This window comes from Choloepus didactylus (genome assembly GCF_015220235.1).
Source record: "Choloepus didactylus isolate mChoDid1 chromosome 23 unlocalized genomic scaffold, mChoDid1.pri SUPER_23_unloc3, whole genome shotgun sequence".
Classification (NCBI taxonomy): Eukaryota; Metazoa; Chordata; class Mammalia; order Pilosa; family Megalonychidae; genus Choloepus; species Choloepus didactylus.
In genome coordinates, this window is record NW_023637597.1 from 913,490 (window position 1) to 934,080 (window position 20,591).

The 20,591-nt window shown below is 45.0% G+C and overlaps 1 pseudogene; it reads left to right on the forward strand.

Moving 5' to 3' along the window:
- Positions 1-390: 390 nt before the first annotated feature.
- LOC119525026 overlaps positions 391-20,591 on the forward strand; it is a 22,438-nt pseudogene continuing 2,237 nt past the window's right edge.

Consider the following 20,591-nt stretch of genomic DNA (forward strand, 5'->3'; position numbering starts at 1 on the left):
TGGGGTTTGGTCACTAAAGAGCAGGGCCCTGGGGAGCACAGGGGCTGGGGGACAGGAATGCCCCTGGGGAAGCTCCCTAATTCTCTGGGAGGCAGCAGGGAGAGGGAGGGGACTGGGTCAGGGGCAGGGAGCCCTTGTGTAGGCATCAGAGTCTCTCCCACAGGCCTGGGGCTCACACAGATCTGCAAGGGCTGGTGGAAATCTGGGTGCTCAGTGGCCTGAGTGATTGCACAGCAGCTCTGTGTCCCTGGGGAGCAGCCTGAGAGCCCTTTCAGAGTGGGCAGTGACAAGAATGAGCAAATTTGCATGAAGTCCCCTCCCTGCTGACAGCCGGGTGGCCTGGTGGATAAAGTCCCCGAGGCTGCCCTGCCCACTTGTGGGTCTCAGGGGTAGAGCTCTCCACCATGGCCTGGGCTCCCCTCCTCCTCATGCTCATCACTCACTGCACAGGTGAGACACCCCAATATTGGACAGTGGGGGACTCCTTTACTCCTTCCCAGGCCCACTTGGAGCCTTGGTTTTGAACACACTTTCTTTTCCTTTTCAGTGTCCTGGGCCCAGTCTGCCCTGACTCAGCCTCCCTCAGTGTCTGGGTCCCTGGGACAGACGGTCACCATGTCCTGTGCCGGAAGCAGCAGTGACATCGGGGGTCATAACTATGTGTTCTGGTACCAACAGCACCCGGGCACATCCCCCAAGCTCCTCATTTATGAGGTCAATAAGAGGCCTTCAGGGATCCCTGATTGCTTCTCTGGCTCCAAGTCTGGGAACACGGCCTCCCTGACCATCTCTGGGCTCCTGTCTGAGGACGAGGCAGATTATTTCTGTGCATCACCTTCCAGCAGTGACACTCTCCACAGTGGTCCGAGGTCATGGGGAAGTGAGACCAAAACCTGCATCTTTGATATCTGCTGCCTCTTCTGTTCATCAGCAGGGCTGCAGGGGCTTCCATAATTTAACCCACTCAAAATGTTGTTGTTCCTTAAAATGAACTTGAAAACAGAAGCCTTTACTCAATATCTTGACTTGGGAAAATCAAAATAAAAGATCCCTCCTTCCTCTGACTTGGCCCGAGGCTGCAGGTTGATTTAGCTCTTCAGTGGCAGGAGCAGGGGAGGGACAGTGGCCTCACTCGGCCTGAGATGATTCAGGGCCACCTGCTCTGTGATGTGTTCTCTGTGCCTCTGGGTGGGCTCATGCCCTGCAGACCCAGTGACCCAGAGCTCCCTCCATTCTCCCTCCTCAGCTCCCTCTCAGAATCAATAAATGAATCACATGGTCCATGTATTAGGTGCCTCTTGCTGAGTAACTAATTACCACAATTCTGGAAGCTTCCCATTTACTACCTCTTTGCTTCACCATGTCAGGGGCCTGGGATCTGCCTCCTGGGTCCTCTGCTCAGGGTCCCCCCGGGCTGGAGTCCAGGTCATGGACAGCTTCCCTCTCACCTGGAGGCTGACTGGGGGATTCTGCTCCATCTCCTCAGCAGCACTCATTTCCTCAGTGCTGTGTGGTGGGGTCCCCAGCTTTCTGTGAGCTGTGGGCTGTCAGTCTCCCTCTGCTCCTGGAGGGGCCTCAGCTCCCAGCCACATGGTCCCCTCCCAGGGGAAGTTCCCAGCAGGGCCCTTTGCTTTGTCAGGGCCAGCAGGAGAAGCTCCCTCTCCAGTTCACTAGGAGAGTCGTACAGAATGTAGCCTGCTCACGGGAGCCATGTCCCAGTGCCCTGCCAGGCAGGGTTGACAAGGGGGAGGGGTCCCTCATCTTTGTCACACTGTATTGATTAGATGCAAATCACAGGTTCAAGTCACATTCACAGTGGGGGGTTATGCAAAGGAGTGAGTCACTGGAGCTATCAATGGGTTCACCCTCCACAGTCCATGAAAAGAAACTTTTTCTCCTGTTCAAATGTACTTTGAAGCCTGGTGTAAAAAGTCACTGCAAATTTGCTGAGCAAACAGTGAGAACTAGGAGACTTGGGCTCTGTTCTTTCAGTGTCCCTCCCTCACCCATCCTTCCATCTCAGCCATGTAAAATGGGGGAGCATTTCTTTCACCAACCCCCCTGCCCTCTGGGACTAGCCCTCCCTTCCCATCTCTGACCTCTGTCCTGAAACCACCTCTGGCTCCTTCACTCACTCCTTTCTTAGGATGTGCTCACTACAATGGCTGCTCCAGCCTTCAGTAAGGAACCCCAGGGACATGCCCATATGGGTCTTGATTTTCCTCCTATACTTCAACCAAAAGAAATATTGTAACCAACTGAATGCAGGAGACATGAAAATCCAACTGACTGGTATTGACCCAACATTAAAGAGGCTGCAAAAATATAACTGTACCACTCTTTATGCTTATTTTCCATTAGTTTTGGAAAATGTGGCTAATTTTCATAAAAATGAGTTCATATTTAGATATAATGGCTTAAGTATATACATTTATAAAGTAACTTAAAATCAATATTTCACTTTCATTTTAATTAATGGGTTAAGTAAATATTGACAGATATTGCTTACATGAGAAATACCTTTTGAAATAATCAAGAATTTTGAAACCATGACCAGTCCTAACATCTAAAACTTTGAGAAATGCATACCTAGGAAGAAATCTCACAAAAAAGGGGAGTGTTTTTCTCAGCTGGTGACAGGTTTGCTAAGAGTTTCTTCTCCTCTCAGTCCATCTGGTTGGGGGATCTTGAGCAAGCCCTCCTCAGGCATTTGGGGAAGTGGGGATAATAAGCACCAGCCCCTCTCTCTATTCATTCCTTCCCTTTTTCTGAGGATGCTCCAGTTTGATGAAGCTTCACTGAAGAAAAGCCAATGGCATCCGGGGTTCCTCTGTCACGTGGGAAGGCACATGGTGATGTCTGTTGGTCCTTCTCTCCTGGGCTCCAGTTTCAATAGGGCTTTCTCCAAAGTGTCTCTGGGCATTTCCTAAGTGTCCTGCCAAACATCTCGGTTTGTGTCAGCTCTCAGCTGTCTTAAAGGGTCCAGTAAACTAATTAAGATCCACCCTGGATGGATGTGGTCACACCTCCATGGAAATAACCTAATCAAAAGATCCCACCCACAATAAGCCTGTCCCACAAGATTGGATTATAAAACATGACTTTCCTGGGGACATAATAGATCCAAACCAGCACAGAGGGTTTAAAGTTAAATCAATCAGTAGTGTAAAATATATATCTTTCTGGTTCTCCATGATAAAACTTTGTCCATTTTAATTGTTTTCCCTGTCTCATTTTGTAGCATAAATTTCCCAGAACAATTTTTAATATCAGTCATGATTTAGCAACACACATATCCAGTTGATGAGGCAAAGAGCATAAAGAAACACAAAATGAGGAAATTTGAAGTGTGGTTCCTGTAGGAATTAGAGAGAAACAGGGCTCAGGTGGTTCCCTGGGACATCTCCACAGTAGAGCCCCAAACCACCAGTTCCACATGCTGTTCAAACCCCGGCCTGTACCCCAGCCTGATGGCATATGAATTGGTCATAGATCTGCCACTTCATTATTGTTTTTTTGCTGCTTCCAATAACCATTTATTAAAGGAACCATTGTAATAGACAGAAGTCTTTAGTAGTAATGGATGGCCTCTCATATTTTGAATGGAAAGCAAAATCCCATGTCTCTATGGAGAAATTCCACCTATGAACACCTTGTCCTCACTGTGAACAATTCATGAGGCATCTTCAGAAGTCCTCCTGGCATTGTTCAGGGGCCAGGTCTTAACATCAAGAAAAGTGGACCCATGGGACACGTAGAGACAGTAGAAGATTGTTCCCAGTCACTCTCACCCCCACACTCCATATCCTCCCATTTCCATGAAAAGCCAGTGAACCTGCATTTCTGAATCACTGAGTAACACAACATCCCTATCTTAGTCCACATCACTTTCTAGGAATCCATTCATACAAATTGTCTTGGTCATGATGAAAAGCCATTTCCTCTGGAAGGAAATGAGATCAGAGTCCAGGATCTTAGGATGTGCAGGGATCAAGGGTGCAGAGGACAGGCCCAGTGTCAGTGAAGGCAGGAGCCCAGTCTGAGGGGAGCCCCTGGACACCAAGCCTAAAGCAGGGGGATGTCAGCTGCCCTTGGCTCTCACCAAATTTACAGGAGCTTGGGAAAACCCTTTCTTGGCAAGATTCCTCTAGATTTCCCCCTTCCCACAGTGAACAATCCTTGGTCTTCCATGGGTTTTTCTCCTCCAAGCCTTTTCCAATCCCCAGCTCACTTCACTGTCCTCCTTTCTTTCAGGGCTCTTCCTATCTAGTTTCTGAGAGGATCTTGCCCACCAAGTGGAAATGTGAGACCAGAAATATCAGCTGGGGAGGGTTCCTCAGAGGAAGGTGGGGCTGGGGGCTGTGCCACAGTGAACCAGGGGAGGATGATGGAGAGATGAGATGCATGAAGTAGGGACAGGGATTTACTAGGAGGAAATATGAATGTATAAATCTGGTTGTGCCATGACCAAAGGGATGTTTTCAAGTCCCCTGCAGTTGCTTTGTGGTCAGTGTACTTGGAGGAGTGGAATGGGAAGCAGGGGCCACTCAGGCTCATTTGTGGAGCTCCTGACTTGCACCTGGATGGCAGTGGGCAGGGCTGTTACAGCATGAAGCTGTTATTCATTCATATTTTAAGGGTCAAAAATATTCCTTTTAGGCATCTACCACAGTTCTTTATCCATTTATGTACTGATGGACTCTAAAGGTTTTATTGTCCCTTCTCCCATGACATGATCAAGAGATCCTTTCTGTATGAAGCATCTTGATATTCTATCTCTATAATCACTTCAAATGAAATAATAGAAAACAATCATTTCTTCACTCCAGGTCTCTCTCCAGGAGAGGGTGAAGGCTGCATCCTGGTGTCATATTTTGAGTTTCCTGGAACCACATGTTGAGGGATATCTGTCTTCCCTTCTACCTGCTGTCTGGACAAGCCCTGGATGGGATGGACAGGGCAAGGCAGGAGGTCCTGGGCCTCAGCATCATCAGGTCAACATGAGATGGATTTTTTTTGCCTTGGCTCTGTCCTTTCCCAGATTCTTTGTTAATGATTCTGGTTAGGCATCTCTTTCACCTTGTACTCATCAGGTCTCATAGAAACTTTTTCCAGTTCTGCATTTGTTCTGTGTCAGGGTTCTACATGGTTAAGGAAAGGAAGAAATTGAGTTGCAATTCACCATTTCTATATTTTTTCTATTATGGTGTGGTGTACCATATCTAAGGAGAGTGGGTGAAATTAATATTTACAGTTTAAAAAAATTATCAGAAATGCAAACACATCTATGCATCCCTGCATCTACATCTGCCTCTGCTTCCAAACAATTCCATCTCCCCAAGCAAACAGGATCATGAACTTGGCATTGACCCTCTATTGCTTTTCTTTTTACATTCTTTCCACCTAGGGGCACCTCCCCCCCAAAATTCTTGCAGATTTGAAATAGTGAGTCCAAATCCCCCCCCCCCAAAGAAAATCAGTTGAGTAAGGAACAGGCACATTCCATATGTTCATCATGTCTTGCTTAGTCTCCTGTTGGCTGTGACAGATTCTCAGACTTTCCTTGTTTTTGATGACCTTGACAGTTTTCAAGAGGACTGCTCTTCTATTTTGTAGGATTCCCATGAATGCCCCTGAGTGCATCTATCTGTATGATTTATGATGATTTGCATGACCTTGATCAACTGGGGAAAGGAACTGGTTACTCTATTTCTCCCCATCCATTCTGCCCCTTTGAGAGAAAGTCTGTCTGCACAGCCCACCCTTGAGTGGAACCTTATGCTCCACCCCCTCAAAGACAGAACATCCACATCAGTCACTCCATCTTCTCTAGAGAGTAGATTTGTGTATTCTCCCCAATATTTTTATGTCAGTAATGACTCAAAGGCGTTTATTTTATACTTCAAGCTATAGCCCAATGCTAATTTAATTCTTTTGTGGATAAAACTGTTCCATCTTTGGCAACTAGGAGCTTGTTAAGGTGGCTCCTGTGGCCCTTTGATATGCCCTGTGGAGGGGACCTACTCATTTTACTGCCCTGGGTGGCAACATCAGACAGACCAATGGGCAAAAGTCAGGACATACTCCCAGAGTGGTGGGTAGTCAGAGGGGCAGGAGGACCCAGGCTCCGGGGCCAGAAGGGGGCGCTGTTGTACTTGTCCGGAGAGCAGTGGGTTCTCTGAAAAGTCAGCCAGGGAAATCCTCTATTGGCTCTTGCACACCAGGGCAAGCAGTGTCCTCACTGAAATGGGATATTCCTGCACATGAGGTCTGTGCCAGTTTGAATGTATTATGTCCCCCAAAATGCCATTATCTTTGATGCAATCTTGTGTAGGTAGACCTTTTAATGTTGATCTGATTGTAAATCTTTGACTGAGTGTTCCCATGGAGATGTGACCCACCCAACTCTGAGTGATAACTCTGATTAGATAATTTCCATGGAGGTGTGGCCCCACCCATTCAGTGTGGACCTTGATTAGCATACTAGAGCCCTATATAAGCTCATACAGAAGGAGTGAGCTTGTGACAGCCAAGAGGGACACTGTGAAGTATGCCCAGGAGCTGAGAGAGGAGCTTCATCTTACAGAGACATTTTGGAGACAGCCTTTGAAAGCAGACTTTTGCTCCTGAGAAGCTAAGAGAGGACAAATGTCCCAAGAGCAACTAAGAGTGATATTTTTGAGGAGCTGAAGCCTAGGCATGAACATCCTGGGAGACAGCCGTTTTGAAACCAGAACCCCAGAGCAGATGCCAGCCATGTGCCTTCCCAGCTAACAGAGGGTTTTCTAGATGCCATTGGCCATCCTCCAGTGAAGGTACCTGATTTTTGAAACATTACCTTGGACGCTTTATGGTCTTAAGACTCTAACTGTGTAACCAAATAAACCCCTTTTTATAAAAGCCAACCCATTTCTGGTATTTTGCAAAAAGGCAGCATTGGCAAACTGGAACAATTACCATGTGTTACATTTCAGTGATTACATTTCCACAGTGATTTAACCCCATGGGGAAACAATCAAACCCTCTTCCTGTGCTCAAAATGGCTCAGTTTTCATAAGGAGGAGAGGGGAAAGAGTAAAAATGATAAACCGCAGAATGAGAGGGGGGGGCACAGAGCCGCTTTCCCCTGGCTAGGAGTCCATTGCCACACGCCTCCTGCAGTCTGCCCCTCCCCACCGTGCTTCCTCCAAGACTCTGCTTTCTCTCTCCCTGCACAACTGTCATCATGAGGGAGGGAAAGGGAAGCTGCAAAATATAGAAAGTGACAGTGAGGACCCCAGACTCCAACATTTCCAGTAGGAATTACATTATTCAAAGAGTACTAACATATATTCATACATTATTTTTATCACAGATAAAAATATTTCATAGAACATTTATATATATTCTTATGCTGTGTGTGTGTGTATATATATTCACATACAGCAATCATGTTGCTTACTCATATACCAGATACCTATAATCATCCCACAATGAACACTATGAAGGAAAATATGCAGTTGGTAACATGCAGTTGGTAATGTAACATGCACAACACAACAGATGTATTTAATGGTCTCTGAATATCCCTCTCAGATCCCCCTATTTGGGGCATCACATACTTAACTCTGGTAGATGTTTACATATTTCAAAAGGATGATTTCAAAACCCTAAGTGTTAACATCAGAATATGACAGATTTTTAAATAGTTGATGAATTTTGAATGTTTCTGTGCTCTTTTAGAAATTGGACACATTGTGAACTACTCTGGAACCACATATATTTTGTATATGATGTGAAACATGACACATGTATCTCTTCTCATGATCATTCAAACCTGGGATAAGAGATTCTAGTTCATCCTTGAGGGGCCATTGATATGGAATGACAGGGAGACTGGGGCCATTTCTAGCCTCCAGGTATGTGCTGCAAGTGAGACATTCCACCTGCATAACAAGGGAGAAATTGATGTGAAATTTCAAAGAAAAACTTATATGAGACATAAAATGGGCCCAGGGCATATCAGCTATAGTTTTCATTCAATTTCTTATTTTTTTTTTGAAAATTGTAGTTTTACAAAAAATCATGCAAATATTCAGAGTTCCCATATATTGCACATTCCCCTGTATTAACACCTTGCATTATTGTGGCACTAAATTTATTACAATTGATAAAGCAATGTGATTATAATTGTACTAGTAACTGCAGCCCATGATTTACATTAGAGTTCCCTGTTTGTGTTGTGTAGTCTTACATTTTTTGTTTGTTTGTTTTTATTACTCTATAACATATGCACAATCTAAAATTTCCCCTTTTAACCATATTCAAATATATATTTTGATGTTGATGACATTCAAAATCTTGCACTACTATCACCACCATTCACTACCAAAACTTTTCCCCCACCCCAAATTGAAACTTTTTACAATGTAAGCATTGACTCTTCCTTCCCCATCATCACCCTGGCCCCCCATAAATTGTATTCTTGTTCCTGACTCTTTGGATTTGCTTATTTTAATTATCTCATAATTGTGATATCATGCATTAGTTATCTTTTTGTGTCTGGCTTTTTTCATTCAACAGGTGTCTTCAGGGTTCATCCATGTTATCATATGTATCAGAACTCACTCCTTTTTTATGGCTGAATTGTATTCCACTTTGCATGGAACACATTTTGGTTCTGCATTCATTGGTTGAGAGACACTTGGGTTTCTCTCATTTTCTGGCAATTGTGAGTAAAGCTGTTATGAAAATCCTTGTGAAAATATATGTTTGAGTCCCTGCTTTCAATTCTCTTGGATGTATAGCTAGAAGTGGGATTGCTGGGTCATAAGTTAATTGTATACTTAACTTTCTTAGGAATTACCAAAATGTTTTTCATGGAAGCTGCACCATTTTACATTCCCACCAACAATGAACTAATGTTCCTATTTTTCCACATCCTCTCTAACACTTGTAGCTTTCTGTGTTTTTAATAGCAGCCATAGTAGTGGGTGAGAAATGGTATCTTGTGGTTTTGGTTTGCATTTCCCTAATGGCTATTGATGTGCAGCCTCTTTTCATGTGCTTTTTTGGCCTCCCATGATCCGCCCCTGCACATCCACACCACATCCTGCTCTCCACCCTCTGCAGCAGCCCATGGATGGTTTGCATCTCCTGCTGGTGCCTTGCTTGGGAAGGGGTATTTGGCCTGTTCTCACTTCTCTTCTATGAATGTCTCTTTCCTCTCAGCAAACTCCAGTTCAGACTTCAGGGGCCACTGCAAGTGCCACCTCCCCTGTGGCCTCCACATGGAGGGACCCACTCTGCTCTCTGCTCCCACAGCATTTCCCCATCAGCTCAGAGCAGCTGGCACCCTCCTGGGTCATGATTTCCCATTTGTCCCTCAGAGCAAGGCTCCTGTCAGTGAAGGCCACACCAGGGTGACAGCTCCAGTGTCCCTGTAAGGATTACTCTGACCTGTGTGAAAGAGAAAGAATCAAGAACTCATGTGAAGGTGAGAAACTGAGCAGTCTGAGAGAGGAAAGCCTCAGGGCTCCCAGGTCTAGGAGGAGGGAGGGTCTTGAATCTAGTCCTGTGATGGAGGCCAGGTCTGAGGGGATGTAGACCCTAATTATCCTAAGATGGCCCCCTGCCTGAGGCCAGTGGGGAGGGTATATGAGAGGCCTGGGTCAGCTAAGCTTCACCAGGACCAATTGGGTCTGTGTCCACCATGGCCTGGACCCCTCTCCTCCTTAAACTCCCCTCCCACTGCACAGGTAGTGACAGGCCTCAGAGACCCAGGACAGCCCCCCAGCCTGTGTCTGTCCCTCTGGCTCAGAATCAAGACAGCCACACTGCACCCTGCCCATCACTTTGCCTTGTATATGTTTGCAGTTCCCATCCTCCAGCCTGTGCTGACTCAGTCACTCATTCTCTCTGCATCCTTGGGGACAGTAGCAAGATGAAGATACATCCTAAGCAATGACCTTAATTCTAACAGTGTGAACATGTCCTGGTACCAGCAGAAGCCAGGGAGCACTCTCAGGTTCTGCTGCTGGTGTTGAATTCCTGGAATCTTGGCCTCACTGCAAGAAAGAATTCAAGCAGACAGCAGAGATCGAGCAAGTGGGCAGATAGTTTATTTAGTACACAAGCAAGAAGAACATGTGGGCACTCTTGCAAGAGGAGAAGAGCAGAACACTGCTGGGAGGGCTTCTTTTTATAGTTTTTCTGTTCCTCTTGTAATTTCTCCAGCACCATTGGTTGTTTGCTGGGGTTGTTTACTGTTGCTTTGCACAGAAATATCTTTCTCCTTGTGACCTGACTGCTTTCTGGAATTTTCCCTTTGCCCATTATCCAGCCACTGCCCTAATTCTAACCCTGCCTCAGTTCTTCCTGTGCTGCTCACACTCTGCCCAGCAACAGGGATCTGGGGTCCCTGATGGGGTCTCTGGATCCAAGGATGCCTCAAGCAATGCAGTGTGTTTGCTCAAATCTAGGCTCCAGCTGAAGGATGAGCTCTGACTGCCAGATGTATGGAAGTGGTGCTGATGACAGGGACAGGGACAGATGGGGATGAGGGACAGCATCACTTGCCCCATAATTTCCAACCTTATGCTATTTATACTGCAGGGGTTAATAAATTTATCCCTACCACATTACAGTACAACATATCCCCTGGACATTGTGGTTTAAAGTGGTGCCACTATAGCTCCTATGTTTACATATAATGCCCATGGAGACTCTAAGGACTTACAACAAACAAACAACAAAAATTTATACCCATACTAATAACCCAAATTAACAAGGTGTAACTGGCACCCTGCTGACAATGGTGCCAGCCAAGCCCTGTTCCAAATTTGGGACATACCATGGAAAGAATTCAGAGATGAGGGTGTCCAGTAGGAGTAAGTAGTAAAGTTTATTAAAGAAAGAGAGAAAAAGTACACATTGAAGAGACAACATGGATGTGTTTAAAGGAGAAGCACGCATTGAGTCAGAGTGGATTGGCTTGTCATATAGGGAAGTCTCACAGTGATTTTCTTATCTCACCTTTGAGCAACAGGTGTCTTCTGTGTTCTAGGAGGAGAGAGCTTATCAGGACTTGCGGCCTGCCATCAGGTATCCAAAATGCATCTTTGGGCAGGTGTTTCACAATCGTTATTATCCCATGCTTTCTGTTATTAACTAAGAATTTGTTTGGACCTATGATTTCACAGTTTTATAGTTTGGGGAAGCTTCAGAGTTTTAGGGGAAATTTTTGCCCCCTGATGTTACAGCTGAAGTTTGCAGCTCTGCATTAATTCTCTCAAAGTGGAATAGAAGACCAGGGGCCAGAGCCTTGATGCCTTATTCTAACCCACTGCAAAAGAACAGACAGAAGTGACAACAAATTTCCATCCATACAGGACCTGAAGCTGAAGGTTAAATCCATCCATATGACAAGCCATGTGACTTAAAGATTATATATGTGTGTATGTGTGTGTGTGTGTGTGTGTGTGTATATATATTTAACTTCCCTCTGACAGAGAGGAACTAAAAGTTTATCAAGGCCCTTAGGATCTGCCTTGTGCCTGCAAATTTAGAAAGTCATCTGACAAGAAAATTTTATGTCCATCCTCCACTCCATGAGTACAAATCCACCAGAGAACAGGTTCAGGCCTCTGGGAATAAGCAATGTGGCCTGGATGTTGGACACTGTGCTTTGTGAGTGCATCAATTTAAAGTAAGATACTGTTACTGGGTCAAAACTGTAAATATCAGCAGATGGACATTGACAGATTGTTGTTGTTGTTGTTTTTTTTTTTTTTTTGGACTCCAGTTTATCAAATTCTCTATTTGGGTAACAGAATTGTCTTTACCCAATCCAAATAAAAATCTATGAATATCTTGTGAATTAAAAGTGGAAAGATTTATTTTTTTCTAAAGATTGCACCACTCTGGATTCCCCCAAACCCCTCCTATTCTGTATGAAATCTTTTTGTAATCTGGTCTTAATTTCAAATGAAAATATACCAGAGACTTCAGCTGGGAGGTATATAAACACAACTTATGTTAATTTCATGGTGATATTAAGAAGAATCTTCTCATTTTAAAAAGTTTTGAACACAATGATCCTATAGTCTGCATTTGTGTTTAATTCAAAGAGGAAAGAGTTCCCAATGGACCGTATCTCATTTCTGCAGATTCCCCTTCACTGATGAGCTTGTAGAGTGAAGACACAGGAATCCACAGCTCCAGCTTAGCCAGTTGTTGAAATGATGCTTAGCTAAGGGTACATTTTAAAATATTTGCTAGTTAAATTCAAATATTAGCTCCTATTTTATTTAAAACTGTTCACCATTGTTGCTCTCCAGGTGAACAAAAGGATTTTTCCTGTTCCTTTGTGCTCCACGTGGATATCCCCAGGGAAATGACCAGGGGCAGGAGGCCTCCCAGTCAGGATTATGTGGGGTCCCTGCCATTGTGAGAGTCACTCCCTTCACAAATGCACCCCAAAAAGTGCCTCCTATGAACCCTTGAGGGTTAAAGAAATGCATTTTCTTATCATGCTTTACCCAAATTGGAAAGTCTTTCCTCTGGCCGATCCTGCATTTATCCCCAAACTGCCTCAGTGCCCCCAGCTCCCTAAATGTCTGCCTTGTCTCCTGTGTCTTGTCTGCATCACTGGCCTCTCTGACTTCTCAGAAACTCGGGTCTCAGGGTGCACACCTGTTCCTCTTTCTAAGCACAGCCACACCCTATTGGCCACCAGTTTCTGAGGTGTGACCTGCCTCATGCCCCTGGGCCTGTCCCCTCCTCTGCTCTCCCTGCCAACTGGTTCCATCAGAACCACACACACCCCTAGTCTGTGGCCTCTGCTCAATCATTCACAATTCTATTTTCATAGCAACTGGCCAAAATAGAAGCCCAGCATTATTTCCTGTTAACAAATCTCAAGATATCCCAAGTCCATAAAGGACAAACTGCCAGTTCCTTTGTGGGGAAAAAAGGCCACTGTCAATCCAGTCCCAGGAGACCAGGCCTGGGCTGGGCTGTCCCCACCCCCTTCACTCCCTGCAGCTGTGCCCAGAATAATGCAGCTTCCTAAATGCACAATTTATTCCATGCCTGTGGGATTTGTACAGTCTGTCTCCTCATTGAGATGCCCTCCTGCTAACATTCCTCTGGATTTCTCCTTATCACTCAACAAAACACAAATTAAATTTGTCCCCTTATAGAGCCCTCATTGATTGCCACAAGCACTCAAAATCTGAAGGCTTTGCAACTCTCTGTATAATATAGTTGGTAATTTTCTCATTTGCAGTTATCATTTGTCCCCTCCTTTCTTCCTTCTAGGTGATAAGGACAAGGATTCAATGCATATGAGAACCAGTTACTGCACAAATATGGAAATGATATTAGGAGGGCAGCCCCAGCAATTTTATGTCTCAGAGAAGATTGGAGATGCACAGACCAGCAGGGGCTGCTAAGGGACTGTCCCTACTGAGTTTGTCCCTTAGATCCTGCAGGGGGGAGGTGGTGGGTGGGAGCACATGTGCATGAGCAGCCCCTCCTCTGTCAGGCCACTCTGTGGTCTCAGGGGCTGTGTCACCATGGCCTGGACCCCACCCCTTCTCCTGCTGCTCTCATTGCACAGGTGGGGACAGGCCTCAGGGACCCAGAGCCCCCTGCAGCTTGGGTCAGACCCTCTGCTCCCTCCCCTAGGGACGCTGCATCTCTTCTGGATACTATGAGCATCTGTGCCCAGCACCAGGACCCCACTGTCCATGCAGTCCCAGAACCCCAGGCTCCTCCTTCCTGGGGCCCCTGGTGAAAGGGCTGCTCAGGGCTTGGCACCCATGGTCCTCTGCATTCTCCCTCCCTTGATCCTCATGTGTATTGTAACATGGCCATGTGCCCATAGCTGCTCCTTCCCCTGTTACAGGAGCACCTCAATGAGAAAGGCCCTTTATTAATGTCTGTTCTCTTGGGGCACAGTGGGGGACATGGCACATGGTGTTTGGGGACTGAAAGCCAAGAAGCAATAAGGCTGGGGCCCCCACACTCTCTCAGCATACAGGCTGCAGTTTGATCAATGGGCAGCAGGGGGAGCTGTGGCTGTTTCCCAGAAAATGCACAGGGGAGGCCCACCACTGTGTAGTCCCCAAGGCTCCAGGGGTGGGCATTGCTGCCTTTGTTTGCTGATGGAAAGTCAGCTCTGTCCTTCTGGACTCTGGCTTGGAAGAGTCTCCTGCTAGCTGCTCTGCAGAGTTTCCATCAGGTGCTTCCACTCTGACCCCTACTGGGGGAAAACATTGAGCTCATACCATAGGCTCCTCTTTCTAAAGTACAGGATCAGACCTCAGCTGGGGTTCAAGGTAGAGCAGAGTTCCCCAGAGGGAAATATGTGCATAAACAGCCCATTCTCCCTGCAGCTCCCAGCATCAAAGAGAGGTCAGGGCAGCAGATCCTCAGCTCAGGGCCTCAGGGGTTGTGTCCACCATGGCCTGGACCCCTCTCCTTGTCCTGCTCATCTCTCATGGCACAGGTGGGGACAGGCCTCAGGGACTCAGGGCCTCACCCCAGGCTGCAAGAGCTCACCTGGCCCAGATCCCCAGCAGCTTACCCCTGACCCCTGCTCCATCAACAATAATTGTTTTGCATTTTCCCTCTCCCGGCCTGTGCTGACTCAGCTGCCCCCTCTCTGCATCCCCAGGAACATCTGTGAGACTCACCTGCACCCTGAGCAGTGGCTTCAGTGTGGGGACTTCTGGATATGCTGGTTCCAACAGAAGCCAGGGAGCCCTCCCCAGTGTCTCCTGGGATTCAAGTCAGACTCAGAGAAGCACCAGGATTTCCCTTGAGCCAAAGATGCCTCAAGTATCTCAGGTGTTCTGCAAATCTCTGGGCTGTAGCCTGAGGACAAGACTGACTATTACTGCTGTACATGGCATTGGGGCTCTAAGACTTACACAGGGTTTCAGATTCATGGGGAAGGGAGACAGTAACCTCCCCCAGATCCCTCAGTCTTTTGCAGTCACCCTATCACTGCCTGTGACCTGGTATCCCTAAGATGGGTGACATTCATTGACACTGGTACAGCCAGCCCTTGACTTTACTGGGATGACTGGATGTGACATGCCAAGAGTCTGAGGCTCTCCTATGTTTCACTGACTTTAAGAAACTTTAGACTGACATGTAGCTGAAATCACACCCTCACCTCCACACTGGCAGAAAATACACGGTAGAAACACGTTCCTGTCAGATACAATGAAATGGGCAGGATGAGGCCAACCCACCCAGGGCAGCCCCATAAGCTACAATCATCTGGTTGATTCTGTCAGTGCCAAGCTAACCTGGGGCTCACCCAGGGCTCCAGGCAAGTGAAAAGTGAGATTCAGTCATGTTCAAGTGTCTCTTCTGAGCATGTTCCTCACTTGGTCAACTCTGGAGACAAGCACCAGGCCCAGCTTGTGACTTTGGATGCATCAGCACAGGACTCTGAACTGAGAATGAGTTCTTGGATGGAGTCTTGATTGCATCCCCTTCTCCCTGCAGACACCACACACATGCAGCATTGAGGCAACCACCTGCCCGAAACTGCACCAGGATCTTCTAAGATAAAATAAAATTCCACCAAAGGGGATTTAAAAAAGCCCTGGATATGGTGAATTAATATGGAAACAATGAAAATTAAGCTAATTTAATTTATTAATATAATTAATAGATTTTAATAAATACAGATTTATTGGGGAAAGTTTACATATTTTCAGATACCCATTTGGAAATTGTTAAGCCCAGGAATATCCAGCAGGATTTTTGCAAATTCATGAAAAATGAGGGGGACATACACCAGTGGATAATGAAAGAAAATTTGAAGCAAAATTAAACAGTGTTAAACAGTTACAGAAACAGAAATTTAATTAACAGCACAGAAACAGACTGATGCATGCAATGGTCTGAGGGAGGATTGTTCAATACAATGAAAATTCACTTCTCCCTGTCGACTACCCTTCTACTTTCTTCTTAGATCTTTCACCATGTCCCATGGATACTTGGTTCTCTCCCTCCCTCAAGTATCTCTCAAACACAACATCTCAAAGGTTTGCCATCCATGGACCTCCCTTGACTTTTCATGAGTTTGAAGCTCCTAAAATCCTTTCTCTTCCAGAAGGCCACTCCCTCCTTCCCTCCCATGGGGAGCTCCCCACCCACTCATCCAAGCAGGGCCAATTGAAGGGCACCTTCTCTGAGGAGCATTTTCTAAATGCCCACAAATATTAGAGTTTTTAAGACTACAGTCTTCTCTCCCAGTACTTTCCATATTCCCTGTATTATTTATTTCATTTTGAAAAGGCCTCCAGGGTCTTCAAACCAGCACAGCAGCCCCTCATCTGACAGTTGACTGATGGGAAACATGTATTAGCTTTTTCCAGAATCTTCTGTATTGGTGCTAAGCCCATAGGTGTAGTTTTTGCACATGATAGCAACTCCAGTAGGCTTTCTGGAAGTGGAAAACTGTTTGGTAATCAAGAGTGGTGTGTGAGAATCACAAAAGATAGAAGCCAGGCCATTGATGTTTGAACATAGAAAGTGTTCTTGGGGGAAATAAGCAGTGGAGCTCTCAGGCCTTTTGGCAATGGTGTCATCCTCCCCTGTGACCAGCAGGGGGTGGTGTGGGACTGCCCTGGGTCTCCTACACTGGGGCTTAGGAAGGACCATTCACTTATATGGGTGGGCCATGGCCTGGGGGGCTGGGCCCTGTGCTCACTGATGGGGGCTCAGCAGCTGCATCTTCTCTGCCTGGCAGAGTCCCCTGAGCAAGGAGCTTTGTGTCATCTCAGCAGCTGCTTCCTCCCAGGGCTCTCCCAAGGGGCAATTTCTCCTGTATATGATATTCTTAGAGGTACTAATGCATGACTTTATGTTATATACTGTTGAACTGTGTATTTGACATATAAAATATGTACAATATTGATATCAACCTTTGCTTTGAAATTTAGCCTATAAATATTGTTGTATAATTTTCTTTGGTCAGAAATATTTGGACTAAGTAGTGCCACTTGGGTCAGGATTTTCTTCTGTGCCATTTAGCAAATGACTGTTTTTACTCTACACAACTGGCAACATTCTAAGATCTTCTATTTGAATTAATTAATATGTTACAATTGTCTCCCTTTAAACTCATGTGGAGTTTTCAGGAAGGCAGTCTAGCAAACTCAGAACAAAGGCCCTAAGGAAATTTATTTCTCTTTAGAGTAAAAGCCAACATTTCCAGGGTAAACAGTTGAACCTACTACAGGAAATATTGTCTACTATCTCAACCCTCCAAAGCTTGCAGTTTGGGGACCATAATTTCTGCTTTTTAGTGTGGTAGGTGCATAAAATTGGGCAGCTAAATTTTTAAGTCCCATGTGCCTCCCAAATAAAAGAGCTAGTTATTGTAAATTAAGACTTGCAGATGTGACATAGAAACTGTCCTGCATGTTTTGTAAAACAGGTGACATTTTCCAACCAAGCTTATGCCATTCAGTTTCCTGTTGATCACAACCTTGTATAAAATGCTGTATAAAACATTGTATAAAATGTCCAAGGGGGGGCAAATTATTATTTTGAGTGCTTTGAATTACTTTGCATGGTCTCATTTGATATAATTAAAAAGAAAATAATTGGTAGAAGAATTATGTTTTCCACAACAAAAATTTTAAATGATTTTTTGATATTCTGTTCTTATGAATTTGATCAGCTATATAAAATGGCTTGCATTCTTGCACACAAAAAATATTTCTTAGATTGAGAAATGGTAAAAGAAATCATTTTAATTATGTAAATTTTAATACAATTAAATGCAGTTTAGTAAAAATAAAAGCTCTTTATACCACTGGACCCATTAGAAACCAGAACTTTCTAACAATATGAAAGAAAGATTTGCTCAATATTCCAAATTTGCAAGTACAATTCTTTAGCCTTAGATTAATTGTACAATATAAGACATGGCACAATAGATACATAGTCTACTGTGTATTAAAGGACTCCCAAATCCACAATGAAATAGAGCCTGAAAAACTGAATTTTTTGCATAGGTATACTTTGAATCTTTTACATCTTTGACAAAATAACTTTCTATATATGAAAAATTATATGTAACAAAATAGATGCATTTCAGCTATGATAGCCCCCCCAAAAAAAACCCAGATTTATTAGATGGATTTTTCAAAAGGCTGATGTTTTCTTGTTGATCCTTTCCATTTTATAGAACACATTGTAGCAGTCATGCTCATTTTTCTCCACAGACACTAGGAAAAGCCTCTGGATCTGGGTGTTATAATCAGTCAGTGCATCTGTGCAAATGCTGTGAGTCACCCCCATTCATGGAGCTGCTGAAAGAAGTAAAAGACAATGAATGGAACTATCCCAGCCTCTTGTCAGTCATGGAAGTCTTGACAAACTTTACTGCACTGTGAAATGCTATTCAATACTTTCTTTAAACTCAAGGAATGATGCCAAATAGTCAATAATCAAGTAAAAATATCAATTATAACTTGACTGATATTTTCTCATCAATATCTCACTTCATATGAATGCACATTAAATAAAATCCAAGTGTTGGGGCCAAGCTTGCAGGATTTTGTAAATTGGCTTCATAAATGAAAAAAAAAAATTGAACCTTTGTTGATGTGGACGATTTAGAGCTGCCTTTCAAGCTGTGCATAAACATTTTAGCTGAGTGTTAATAATAATGAGAAGATGCAAGAGTTAGTGAGTTTACTTAATTTGGGCAGACATAATGGTTTTGAAACCGTTAAGCTTCTGTTTGAAAGTCAGATCAACTCTCCTAGGAAAGTGAACCGATTTTGTCCATGTGACTTTGAATGTTAAAGGAAACAATACTTTGCTGCTCTATGCAGTTATTGGAAAAATTTTAAACATGGTTGGTTAAACAACTTGGATATTTACATCTATTTGAATACCAGAAAATTTTCTGAAATCTTAATACAGATCAAGTATTTCCATTAAAAATTAGTGTGCAAATTGACAGGAGAGAAAATATATAATATACATCAAATTTCATAATTAGTGTGAGAAAAAGATGGTAAAATATCTAATGAACAACTTTGTATTCATTACATGGGGAAATATTTTTATATATTATGTTTAATAAAATATATAATTAAAATCCATTTAACTCTTTTTATTTTTTCATGTGGTGAGGAGAAACTTCAATTTCAGATGAGGCTCACACCATCTTGCTATAGGACAGTGAGGGAGCAGATGCCCTTGGATGAGAGGTGCTTTGGGGTCACCTGGAGGAGGGAAGCTGGGTCTGGGGTCTCCTCCACCAGCAGGGGGCAGCAGTGCTGCACTTGGGAGTATCCAGGAGAAGCTGGGGCTGCCCAGGTGGAACCTACTCACAAAGGAGCACTGAGTTGGGGGGGTCCTCAGGTGGAAAGATTCCATCCTCACACTGGCAGGCTGGGACCCTCCCTCTACCCCTCAGGCTGTAGCCATCATGTTCTGAGAGACAGACTCAGACAGACTGAGCTCCCAGCAAGCAGCAATAAGTGGTCACCTGGGCAAGGAATGGGACAGAACCTGGTCCCAGCCCTAGGGTCCCAGGAAGCAAAGTTCAGGGGCCATCTCCACTGTGTCCTGGGCTCCTCTCCTGCCTCACCTGCTCACTCTCAACAAAGGTTTCTCTCCAGGTGCATGAGGCCAAAACTCACCCCAGAACTTCCCTCTTGGCATTTCTAGAGTCTGTAAATAATGGCAACAACCAAGGAAAGTGCCTCCTATGGCAAACACCTACCACCCCTGGGGATTGATGTGCCACTTATGAGGAATGTTGTCTCCTCCTGTCTGGAATGAGGTCCTGGGAGGAATGGCGCTGGCCCTGGATGGCCACTGCCCCCTCAGTCACTGCCCCCTGAGAGGTTTTGTCTTCCAGTAAAGAAAGAAATCCTGATGTCTCACCAAGGTCCAGCTTTCCTCTCTGAGAAGGGCCTTAGTCCACACTCTGAGAAATGCAGTGAGGAGAGGGCTGGGGACCAGCAGAGATGGTTTACCTAAGGATGGGGTCACTTGAGAATGCTGCAAAAAATGTGCAAACATGGGACAAGGTGCACAGAAACCTCCTGGTGCATGAAAGACCAGTGGGCTGGCAGAGGCAGTGCCCTCCCCTGGGGGCTGAGAGGAAAGGGGAGTTGTGGGAGCACAGCCAGGAAAATGGTTTAGCCTGGCTTTGTGGGGACCTTGAGGCGAAAACAGGCCTGTAGCTCAGTGTCCCCTCTGCCCCCTATTTTTCCATCCCTGACCCAGTAAAGGTTTGTTTCTGCCAGGCCTAGGTCTCAAGTGATAAGATTCTTGGATTCAAAAGGCATCTAATCCTTTGAAAATAATCATGCTATAAATGGCTACCTTGAGAGGGGCATCAACAGAGAGTGGGAGAGTAACAAGATTCAGGCATCACTCATCCTCTGAAACTGGGGCTATCTGGAAATAACCATCAGGATCAAGCATAATCTTGGAACCTGAAAGGACACTTACCACCACCATCTGGGGTGTGCATGGTAAGGGACAAAGCTGGCAAGCTTTGCAGGAGAGTGGCAACCACACACCACCATCACCCCCCAGTTCCTTAGCTGAGCTGC